The following is a 12114-nucleotide window of genomic DNA, read 5'->3' as shown; positions in this document are numbered from 1 at the left end:
ATTAAGTGCTGCCACTACAACTAGCTCAGCGAGGGGTGAGTTCAATGCACAAATTAATCGAAAGGTCGATTAATTAAGTTGCTCACGATTTTGATATCACTTGATATCAGAAAATCAAAAATTCGAATCAAATCGCCACAGGGGCGTTCTCACGTTATGTAAGAAGAGGGCGCCAGCAATTTTTTTTTGAAATAGAGAAAAAAGGAAATTGCAAACCTTTACCTATAGGAACAAAAGAAAAGAAAATTACAATCACCAAGAAAAAGAATACAACAGCAATAATTTTATCACAATTAAATTTTTATTTTTAAGGTGCCTGAGAAACCTTACTTCGCAGGATGAAAACTCAGGATCTTTTCAATAATTATAAAATTCACAACGATAGTAAAACAGAAAATTGGACGATGGACCGTTAAGGTCTTTTATTCCCACAAAAGAAATTGGGATTTACAAAGAAAACATTCACAATCGGTTTATACTTATCTTATTTCCTTTAGTTACAAACTCCCAACCAGTCCTTATTTCCTTCCTTTTTTTTCTAAAACTTGATTTTCTTCTAATCTTTTTTTTTCCAATTATTAGTTAACTTTTTTTTTTTTTTTTACACGGAATTTATCTTTTTGTCTTCTGATTCTCAACCTCTCACTTTGACTACTCGAAAAGAATTGACTTCCAGATTCTTCGATCTGTCAAGTCTCTTCTTTCCTAATTCCCGCCATTTTTCAGCTTTCAGCCAATGTGGAGTGGCGGATCTCAATCACTTTATCAACAGCCAATCGGAGATCGGCTTGTTGAACTCAACTTGTGATGAGATTCTCGCGATCCCGCTTACTCGCTCTTTTTCTCACAGCTAAATGCAAGTCATCCTGGAATTCGCCGCCCGCTGGATTCACTTCCAGGTCACGACGATTCCAGAAGCTGCATTCAGCCACCCCCATATTCCATCTCGATTCGGACAAAAGTTGAGAAACAAAAAAAAATCGCAAAAATATGCTTCTTTTCAAGGATTTACGATCAATTCTTTAAAAAAAAAAGAAGGAAAAATGATTTTACGTTTGGGATTTGTAACTAAACTTGAAATAGGATTCATCTTGAATTAAGTTGTTTGAAACTTAAAAGTCCATACGTCCATAAACATAGTTAAAGTTACATTAATTCAAGTTACAATTTAATAATTTAAGCAAAAATTTAAGTAAAATATGATTTTATACAAATTATTAACTCATATATTATTGAAATTTTAGGTTGGGCCATTAGGCCATTCCTTCATGCAACTTTTCTGCACCCATTCACCAGACCGTCCATCTGGTTTGGTTTCACTGCCATGGAAACCATCCCATCAACCAATGCTACCTGTTAAAGAAAGAAATAGTTTTCGCCACCACACTGAATGAGAGAACCGATAGTTGGCAAACCACGGTCGTCCCGCTCTCACGCAGTAAAGTGACAGTTCTAGGAAAGTGTGTTTTTGTTTTGGAAATAAAATTTCCGCAACAAATCTCACCTTTTCCTCCAAAAAAGAAAAAAAAATGTTTGTTCAAAACACAAACGCCTTAGAGTACAGTTAATTCAACTGCTAAACCCGCTCTGGCAGATTTTCAAACATTAAACAAAAGTAAATAAAAATGTGAATTATACAAAAAAAAATGTAAAATATCAAGTTTATTCTTTATCTGGGACTTAATCATTTTCTGCCAGAGAGTTAAAAGGTTTAAGGTCTTTCGTATGCCAAGTGCCACGATCTTTACCGTTATTATCTTCCAGGACATACGTCCAAGGGGATAAGCGTTTACGGACTTTAAATGGTCCGACATACTTTGGAGCTAACTTAGCCGCGTAGTAGTTTGCTGCGTTCGACAAGTCGAAATTTCTACGCCAAACAATATCATTTGGAAGATACTGAATGTCTCTCCTCCTGAGATTGTATGTTTCTGCTGATTTCTTGGACGCTGTTCGAAGCTTGACAGCTATGTCCGCCCTAAGTCTCCTAAACCTTTCTCCTATATTTTCTTGTGATTCTGTACTATTGTTCTTGTCTATGTCTTGATCACTAAGTTTGAATTCCTCCCTACCACTGATTGACATTTCTTTGCCGAAATTAGCATAATATGGTGAAACTCCTAACACTTCATGTTGAGAAGTGCGTATAGCACAAGCTACTTTAGCTAATTGAGAATCCCAAACTCTGTGATTCTCTGAAACATAAGCTCTCAACGTAGTTTTGATAATTTGGTTTATTCTCTCCGCGGGGTTAGCCTGAGGATGGTAGTGTGGGGTAAATTTAATTTTGGAAGAGTATTCCTCACAAAGTACCCTAAGTTCCCTACTTTTGAATTGCGGACCGTTGTCACAAATGACAACTTTTGGAACACCAAATAGTAAGAATACGTTGTCCTCTAACTCCTTACATACTGCCTTTGCAGTTGCAGTCCTTAAAGCAAATAACAACGGAAATTTTGTAAGATAATCTACGACTGTTAGTATGTACATATAACCTCTATTCGATTTGGGTAATGGACCCACTAAATCCACACTAATCATCTCCCACGGAGAAGAAACTCCTATTCGTTCCGTCATAAGACCGGCTGGTTTATCATGAATTGGTTTCACTTGTTGACATACCCTGCAGCTTCTAACATAATTTGTTATATCTCTCCTCATTTTTGGCCAATAGTATTTACTTCCTATCCTAGCGAATGTTTTCCTAATCCCCATATGCCCTGCTAATGGACTATCATGACATTCCTTCAAAATATTTAACCTATCCTTCTTCCCTACTACTAGCTTCCATTCCTCATTGCTTTCATGCACTACTACATGTGTCGATTTGATAAACTTATATAACCTGCCACACTCTACTCTCCAATTTGGATAATCCAACGGATTCAACTCAACTGCTGAGATCATTTTTACTACCCAAGGGTCTAAATCCTCATCCGAGATACCAGCCACTACTGGAACTCCTCGAGATAACATGTCAGGCACGACATGTTCTTTTCCCTTGCGATGAATTATATTGAAATCGAACTGTTGAAGCCGCACTGCCCAGCGGGCTAATCTTCCTTGTGGATCCTTGAGATTACTCAACCACACGAGTGAGTAATGATCTGTAATCACCGTAAATCTAACACCCTCTAGGTAAGGTCTCAACTTCTCAACCGCCCACAAAACTCCTAAGCATTCCTTCTCAGTAGTTGAATAATTCCTTTCACTCCTATTTAAAGACCTACTTAAATAGCAAATTACCTTTTCACCGTCCTCGAAAGTTTGGGTAAGTACGGCCCCGATACCGTAATCCGACGCGTCAGTTTGGACCACAAATGGAAGACCGAAATCGGGACAAGTTAAAATTGGAGCCGTGATTAAATATTCCTTCGCTTTCCTAAATGAGTCTTCACATTCTTGGGTCCATAAGAACTTTTTGCTTTTTTTCAGCAAATCTGTTAAAGGCCTAACAATAGTTGCAAAGTTTGGTACGAAGCGTCTGTACCACGAAACAGTCCCTACAAAACTTCTAACCTCTTTAACATTTTTAGGCGCAGGAATCCTAACCATACTCTCTACCTTTTCTGGGTCGACATGTAACCCGTTCCTATCGACGACATAACCTAAAAATTTAAGGGAAGGCCTACAAAAGTTACATTTTTCCCTTCCTACTTTTAATCCTGCTTCACATATTCTCTTTAAAACTTCGTTAAGAATCTCTAAATGTTTATCAAATGTATCCGTGACAATAATGATATCATCCAGATACACGAAAACGAATGGCTCCATCTCTGGTCCTAAAACGCTATCAATGAACCGCTGCCAAGTTGCAGGGGCATTGTGTAGCCCAAAAGGCATCCGTTTGAATTGGAATAAACCCCTACCTGGCACCGTGAAAGCTGTAAACTTTCGAGATTCTTCGGCCATAGGGATTTGCCAATAAGCTGACTTAATGTCAAGCGAAGTAAGAAACCTAGCATTCCTAAGCTTATCCAAAATCGCTGAAATCAATGGAAGTGGATAAGCGTCCCTTTCTGTAACCTGATTCAATTTCCTATAATCAACACAGAACCTAAAGGTATCATCCTTCTTCCTAATCAAAACTATGGGGGAAGCCCAAGGGCTATTTGATTTCTCAATCACATCCTCATCTAACATCTCCTTAAGAGATTTGTCTATGTGTACCTGCATCGCAGGTGAAACTGGATAATACCTCTGTTTAATTGGATCTGAAGATGTTCTAATGATATGTTCAACTCTATTTGTAACTCCTAGTCCTTCTGGCATGTTTTTGAATAAATCCTCAATTAGTATGTTTAACCTGTTCTTCTGCTCCTCAATCAAATCCGACTCTTCCACAATAGATGTCGTTCCAATTGTAACTAATGCTAACTGGCTCGAGAAGTTCCACATACGTGACCTAAGATCCGGGACTATTCCCGAGAGTGCCCAAAAGTCTGCACCTAATATCAACGTATGGGGAAGCGAAGGTATGACTAAACATTCTATTAAAACTGACCTATCCTCAACAACTATCGGCAAATTGACCACTCCTAAAACTCCTACACCCGTCCCATCTGCAAGATGTACTTGGTTTATATTAGTTATCTCTAAACTTAACCCTAAGTCCTTAAGGACCTTCCAAACGTCCCTACATATGATAGTCCTAGATGCTCCTGAATCTAAAAGTCCTAAAAACCTAAAGCCATATATATTTACACTCAAGTAAGGACGACTGTCGCCCCCACTTGTCTCTAACGTGAAACCTATTTTAATTCGATTCGCCAGCTGGTTGTCAGCAGGCAACTTCCCTAATTTTGACGCCGGCGCTCTTGCCCTGCTGGCCCAAGAGACCTTTGCCCGTTTCCCGACGAGCAGCGTCTACAATTCCGCTTGATTGTATTTTCTGCCCCACAGCCAAAACAACGCCTAGGAGCGGAACAAGTATTTGCAAGGTGACCTTCTTTATTACATTTAAAACAACGAAGCGCCCTACTAGGTTTGGAGAAAGGATTAACTGCCACCGTCGCCGCCTGAATGGGTCCAACATATGCAACATCAGGTTCCAAAGTTTGTCTATTGCGACCTGAAGGGGGAGGGACAAACGACTCGACATTACTTCGAATCGTCTCCAGCCTTCTACCTAAAGCTACCAACTCACTGACTGATTTGATATCAGCCAATCCTAATTGAGTCTGATAGAAAGGAGTTATATTCTTCATGAGAATAGATAATTTTCTATTCTCACTCAGAGGCTCCGTGAAACGCTTGAACAAGGTCTGCATGAGAGCAATATACATTCCTATCGACTCATCACGACCTTGGGTACGACGCCTAACCTCATCCAGCAAAAGATCATCATAGTTGGAGGGCAAAAACTCCAACTTTAACTCCCTAACCAACTCTTTCCAAGTAGAAATTGTGTCCCTAATCGACCTAAACCATAAGAGTGCCTTCCCACTAAATAAATCCACCGCTGATGTGAAAACCCTAGCTTCTGAAACTCCACGTGCTTCCCTCATTTCCTCAACTCTTTCTATGAAAGAGTTCACCGATGAGCCACAATGTTCACCTGTGAATTTCACGTTCCATTTATCAATTCGCTCGGGGAACCGGTCACAGGGTATATCACCCTGTACTTGGAACCCACTAGAGCTCGCCCGTTGGCCGACCGTTGCAGCTGGTAACGCACCCGAATCTGCTGTCGACATTGTTGATTTTGTTTTATCTTGAGGTTCTATCACCTCCTCTTCTGCTGACAATTTCGCCATTAAAATTAAAATTTCACCCTTCAAATCAGCCACCTCGTTGACTTCCTCTGACGACTCAGCCCTAGCCCTCGATATCCTACCTAGAGCCCATTCAATTTTCGTTAAAGTCTTTTGGTAGTCTGATGCCTTCGGATTCTTCGAAGTATTGGGGACCAATTCCCTAATCTCTAAAATTTTTGCCTTAACCGCACTAGTATCTTCCTCAAAAGAATACGGATAGTGAGGACTATCCGCAGAAATTGAACCCGTTTTTTCTAAGAAACGACTTGCCCTAAGCGTCATCCTCATTTCATCGACCTTAGTGCCTTCCTTTAAGCCCCTAGCCCGCAACTCATAAACGAGTTCCTCCTTAGTTAATCGATTAATGTCCATTATACCAGGACGAAAAATCAAAACAGTGAAATGTTCAATTAGATTTAAGAACTACAGGCGGAACAAATTTTTTTTTTTTAAATCGCACGAAGTAAAAGTTCAACAGTAAAAGTAAAAAGAACAAACAAAAAAAATAACGAATTATCAAAAAAATACTAGCTCACTAGAGATTCCCAAATTCCACAAAGGAAAAAAAAAGAACGCAAAAAAAACGAATTAGAAATAATTAAAACTCACAGAAGAATAAAAATCCGATTGAAGAGAAGAAAATAAAATTGGTATGGTCACACTTTAACTTTCAAAACTGAACCCCACTGTTTAAAAAAATTTACTTGAGAAAAAAAAAAGAAGAGAGACAAAAAAACTGGTATGGTCACACTAATATTATTTTTAACCCTACACCGAAACTATATACTGTATATATGATATATATATATAATTATATGATTTGTCGCAATGTTTTTTTTTTATCACAATAAGGAATTTTGTATATGTAAAATAACTAAAGAAAAGGAACAACAAAATGACTCACAATAATAATCCGTCTGACACAACTTTTATCCCAAGTGAATATCCTTCTGGCAGTTACCTCCTACGGAGCGCCCACTCGAATTATCACACCGACTTTTCTATTCCGTCCTATGGAGTACCCACTCGAATTATGAAGCTATATCGGAAGAAAAAGAAAAGAATTAAAAACAATGGAATGGCAGTATATATATATATGTATACGACACAAAACTTCCCTGAAAGAAGAAAAACACCATAAACGAACACACAACCCAATTTGTTCCACGATTTGTTTTCAAGCCCCACGTTGGGCGCCAATTTGTTGCAATTTATTTTTCTTTTATATTTCCAAAAATAAAGAAATTAAACGAAAACACTACACCCGCGCGAAATATTATATTATAGGAAATAAATTATGCCGATTGCCGAACTGTCAAAAAGAGCGGCGAAGAGGCGAACTCGGCAAAAATTGCAACAGGCAGCAAATTAAGTGCTGCCACTACAACTAGCTCAGCGAGGGGTGAGTTCAATGCACAAATTAATCGAAAGGTCGATTAATTAAGTTGCTCACGATTTTGATATCACTTGATATCAGAAAATCAAAAATTCGAATCTAATCGCCACAGGGGCGTTCTCACGTTATGTAAGAAGAGGGCGCCAGCAATTTTTTTTGAAATAGAAAAAAAGGAAATTGCAAACCTTTACCTATAGGAACAAAAGAAAAGAAAATTACAATCACCAAGAAAAGAATACAACAGCAATAATTTTATCACAATTAAATTTTTATTTTTAAGGTGCCTGAGAAACCTTACTTCGCAGGATGAAAACTCAGGATCTTTTCAATAATTATAAAATTCACAACGATAGTAAAACAGAAAATTGGACGATGGACCGTTAAGGTCTTTTATTCCCACAAAAGAAATTGGGATTTACAAAGAAAACATTCACAATCGGTTTATACTTATCTTATTTCCTTTAGTTACAAACTCCCAACCAGTCCTTATTTCCTTCCTTTTTTTTTTTTTCTAAAACTTGATTTTCTTCTAATCTTTTTTTTTCCAATTATTAGTTAACTTTTTTTTTTTTTTTTTTTACACGGAATTTATCTTTTTGTCTTCTGCTTCTCAACCTCTCACTTTGACTACTCGAAAAGAATTGACTTCCAGATTCTTCGATCTGTCAAGTCTCTTCTTTCCTAATTCCCGCCATTTTTCAGCTTTCAGCCAATGTGGAGTGGCGGATCTCAATCACTTTATCAACAGCCAATCGGAGATCGGCTTGTTGAACTCAACTTGTGATGAGATTCTCGCGATCCCGCTTACTCGCTCTTTTTCTCACTGCTAAATGCAAGTCATCCTGGAATTCGCCGCCCGCTGGATTCACTTCCAGGTCACGACGATTCCAGAAGCTGCATTCAGCCACCCCCATATTCCCTCTCGATTCGGACAAAAGTTGAGAAACAAAAAAGAATCGCAAAAATATGCTTCTTTTCAAAACTTTACGATCAATTCTAAAAAAAAGAAGGAAAAATGATCTAACGTTTGGGATTTGTAACTAAACTTGAAATAGGGTTCATCTTGAATTAAGTTGTTTGAAACTTAAAAGTCCATACGTCCATAAACATAGTTAAAGTTACATTAATTAAAGTTACAATTTAATAATTTGAGCAAAAATTTAAGTAAAATATGATTTTATACAAATTATTAACTCTATTATTGAAATTTTAGGTTGGGCCGTTATGATTTTATACAAATTATTAACTCTTATATTATTGAAATTTTAGGTTGGGCCATTAGGCCATTCCTTCATGCAACTTTTCTGCACCCATTCACCAGACCGTCCATCTGGTTTGGTTTCACTGCCATGGAAACCATCCCATCAACCAATGCTACCTGTTAAAGAAAGAAATAGTTTTCGCCACCACACTGAATGAGAGAACCGATAGTTGGCAAACCACGGTCGTCCCGCTCTCACGCAGTAAAGTGACAGTTCTAGGAAAGTGTGTTTTTGTTTTGGAAATAAAATTTCCGCAACAAAACAAACAAATTTCACTTGATAGAAAATTGTCAATTGTTACCTAATTGGATGCTTTTGGAAAACTTTTCATCCATTGGTCTTAAGCGCCACCCTCGTGTAATAACCATAGGTTGGAAATATCGACATTTATGATTTGTGGATTTTTGTCTAAAGTCCTAAATCTGGACTCTAGTTGACATTTCTAGAAGACTTACTATAGGACAAATTAAGCTAATTTCAGCATCTGGGTTAAATAACATCCCAAAAGATTTGTATAAATATAACTTACCTGTGTTTAAGAAAAAGTTAGTAGAAGCCTTAAATACTACCTTTAATTTTGCTATTCCTCCACATCATTTTTACGAAGCCCTGATGTTGCCTATATTAAAAAGGGTGATCCAACTGAAAGGACCTACAACATCGACGTCTTGCTCAAAACGTCACCATCGACAGACGTAACTTTGAGGTAGTCAAGGACTTCGTCTACCTAGGCTCCGCTGTAAACACAGAAAACAATACCAGCCCTGAGATCAAACGCAGAATAACTCTTGCTAACCGCTGTTTCTTTGGGCTAAGAAAGCAATATTGAGTCGCAAAGCGCTCTCTCGAGGGACCAAAGTGTCGCTATATAAGACCATTATCACCTCCGTCCTGCTATACGGTGCAGAAGCATGGACTGTGACAAAAGCAGATGAAAACACGTTGGGTCGTTTCGAGAGAAAAATTATTCGTGTGATCTATGGTACCGTATGCATCGAAGGGGAGTGGAGGAGAAGATGGAACAACTAGCAACTTAGCCAGAAGGGTAAAATTCCAACGACTTAGATGGCTGGGTCACGTAGAGCGCATGCAAACCAAAGCTCCGGCCCGGAAAGTCTTCGAATCCCCCACAGGACGGCGCAGCAGAGGAAGACCGCGAATCAGGTGGCGCACACAAGTGGAAAGTGACCTCACACAACTTGGAGCGCGAAACTGGAGAGATCTAGCTAGATGGAAAAGTTTATTGGGTGAGGCCCTAGTTTACACAGGACTGTTGTGCCACCTTAAGTAAGTAAGCAAGCTCCAACTGATCCCAAAAACTATCGAGAAATATCGTTTTGAAATACATACTTCCCATTAAAGTTGCTCACCCTCTGGCTTTTGCAGAGGTAACTCTACAGTAGACAACATTTTGGTATTTATTGGTATGGCAAGAACGAAGCTAAGTAGCAATAAAAAACTGTATGCATTTTTGACTTTGACTTTAAGGTGGCCTTTGACACAATTGATCGAAATGCGTTGTTGTACAATTTAAGAAATTTTTGTAATGCTTTTGAGAAACTTTACCAGCATTTATTTGCGGAAGGGTTTGAAAAATTGGAAATGAAACGAGGCCTTAAACAGGGATACAATCTTAGCCTGTTACTTTTTGCCCTGTATCAGGGCAATTCTATAACAATTAAAGTTAGTTAAGTCTAAAATTACGATTTTCCAAGAGGGCAGTGGAAGACTTTTTAGTGATGAGCAATGGATGTTTGATCGAATAGCTTTGGTAAAAGCGTACATTTACCTTGGAAAGAAGTTAACTTTTAATCGCAATATGGAAAAATACTTTAAAAAGGAAAGCTAATGAAGCAAGAGTACTACCCGTGGCATGATGGTTAGCGCGATGGACTGTCATGCCAGAGGTCTTGGGTTCGATCCCTGCCTGTGCCATCTAAAGTCTTTTTCACGGGTCTGCCTCTTGCGAGGAATTGACAAATTCTCCAAGAGGAATTCTTGTCATGAAAAAGTGCTTTCTTGAATTAGCCTTTCGGATTCGGCCTAAACTGTAGGTCCCCTCCATTCCTGACAACAGTACTCGCACACAGGAATGGTTGAGAGTTGTAAGTCACTAGGCCCTGGTTCTCAACGGACTGTTGTGCCACCTAATTTATATTTTTTATAATAAAGCAAAAACAGCAATTGTTGCAAATTGGACACGAATATTTTACAAAAAGAGCATTGCCCTAAGTTTACTCAAGTTTAGAACACAAAAAAATCAATTATTTGGAAAGAATACTTCGTTTCTTACTTAGACAAACTATCTCTTTCTCTATAAATACTAGAAGGAATATATGTTTTACTTGGAAAGTTCTCTAGAAACACTCTTTATTTTAACCCTTAAGCTTATGGCGGATATTCTGATCAGGATATCGAAAATGCACAATTCCAGGCTGTGAAAAGTAATGTGGTAACATGCAATTCAATTTAAAAATGGTTTGTATCAAGACTGGAGACAGATAGCTGTGGAATCACCTTTAATGAAATTGGGACGAATCACTGGAAACTAAAGAAATTACTGGGAATTGAAGGAAATAGAAAGGGCAGTTTTTGGAAAAAATGTTCAACAAGAAAATAAATTACTACGACTCCCGAACGGTGAGAATTGAATGCAGCTTAATATCTGTTGAACAAAATATAATCTCAATCATTCAGCAAATCAGTGCTGAATCAACATTCCTAAAAATATAATAAAGCTTTTAATATTTAAAGCTATTAAAAACACAAAATGTGATATTTCTTAGACACTGTTTTTTGTGTTTTGTGACAGCGTCTAATTTGACAGTTCTCTAGGAAGCTTGTTTGATTTGATAATTAATTTTATAAACATAGACACTCGATCATTGTTTGTTCTTTCTATTTCGAGAAAGAAATAAAAAAGGTTAATTTAAAACCTGATTTAGAATAGTGATTTTATAGAAGCTACGGGTAAAAAGTTAACTTCATCCATTAAACAATACATTTTGGAGGCTATTAAGGACAATTGATATCATTGCTCTATATATCTCCCAAATTAAGGAGACTCAAAAGAATACAGCCTGCACTTACCCGTTTAATTCCAATTTCAATTTAGAAGTTGCTTTAAAGTTGTGTGCAACTTAAAACTGACAAAAGAACCCAAAGATCTCTTCCAATCCACGTAGATAATAAGGTATTCAATAAATGCAAGGGTGAAATAACATTGAAACACTAAATTTCACTGCAACCGCTCACAGACACCTTCAATTTTGTTGGGCTTCACCTATTATTCGATCAACAATACGTACTGGCATAATATTTTCCATAAAATACAAACAAAACAGTGCACCGGGCCCCTTCGCTGATGGCAGCAATTTTAAATCTAATTCCTTCTGCCCATTGATTATATGGGAAAGGTATCAAGGGTAAACTTGAACGGTAGCGATTTAATTCCAGTCGGCTCGACTGGGTTAAAACAACCAACAAATCTCAGTTCAGTTCAGGATACAAACTTATACTTTAACTCGGCCGGCCGGCGCGGTGCAAATCTCTACTCCAACCTTGACAAAGGCATAGGACTTTCAAATGGAAATGAGATGGGAATGTGATTCGCAATTCGATTGTGAAAGGCTATTCCTGCCTTTTAGCATAATATAGCCTCAAGTCTGTTGGTGCTGATTGTGTCGATGATGACGACGAC

The 12114-nt window shown here is 38.0% G+C and overlaps 1 long non-coding RNA gene across 1 annotated transcript; it reads right to left on the bottom strand.

Annotated features, from left to right (window-relative positions):
- Positions 1-279: 279 nt before the first annotated feature.
- LOC129945616 (uncharacterized) lies at positions 280-8674 on the bottom strand. The gene is made up of 2 exons (XR_008781505.1): positions 6661-8674; positions 280-1353 (listed from the first exon to the last, which is right to left on the bottom strand). It is a non-coding gene; the product is annotated as an uncharacterized LOC129945616 (long non-coding RNA).
- Positions 8675-12114: the final 3440 nt, after the last annotated feature.

Source organism: Eupeodes corollae, chromosome 2 (genome assembly GCF_945859685.1).
Source record: "Eupeodes corollae chromosome 2, idEupCoro1.1, whole genome shotgun sequence".
Lineage (NCBI taxonomy): Eukaryota > Metazoa > Arthropoda > Insecta > Diptera > Syrphidae > Eupeodes > Eupeodes corollae.
The sequence above is the reverse complement of the archived record's forward strand: the minus strand, read 5'-3'. Positions and strand labels throughout refer to the sequence as shown.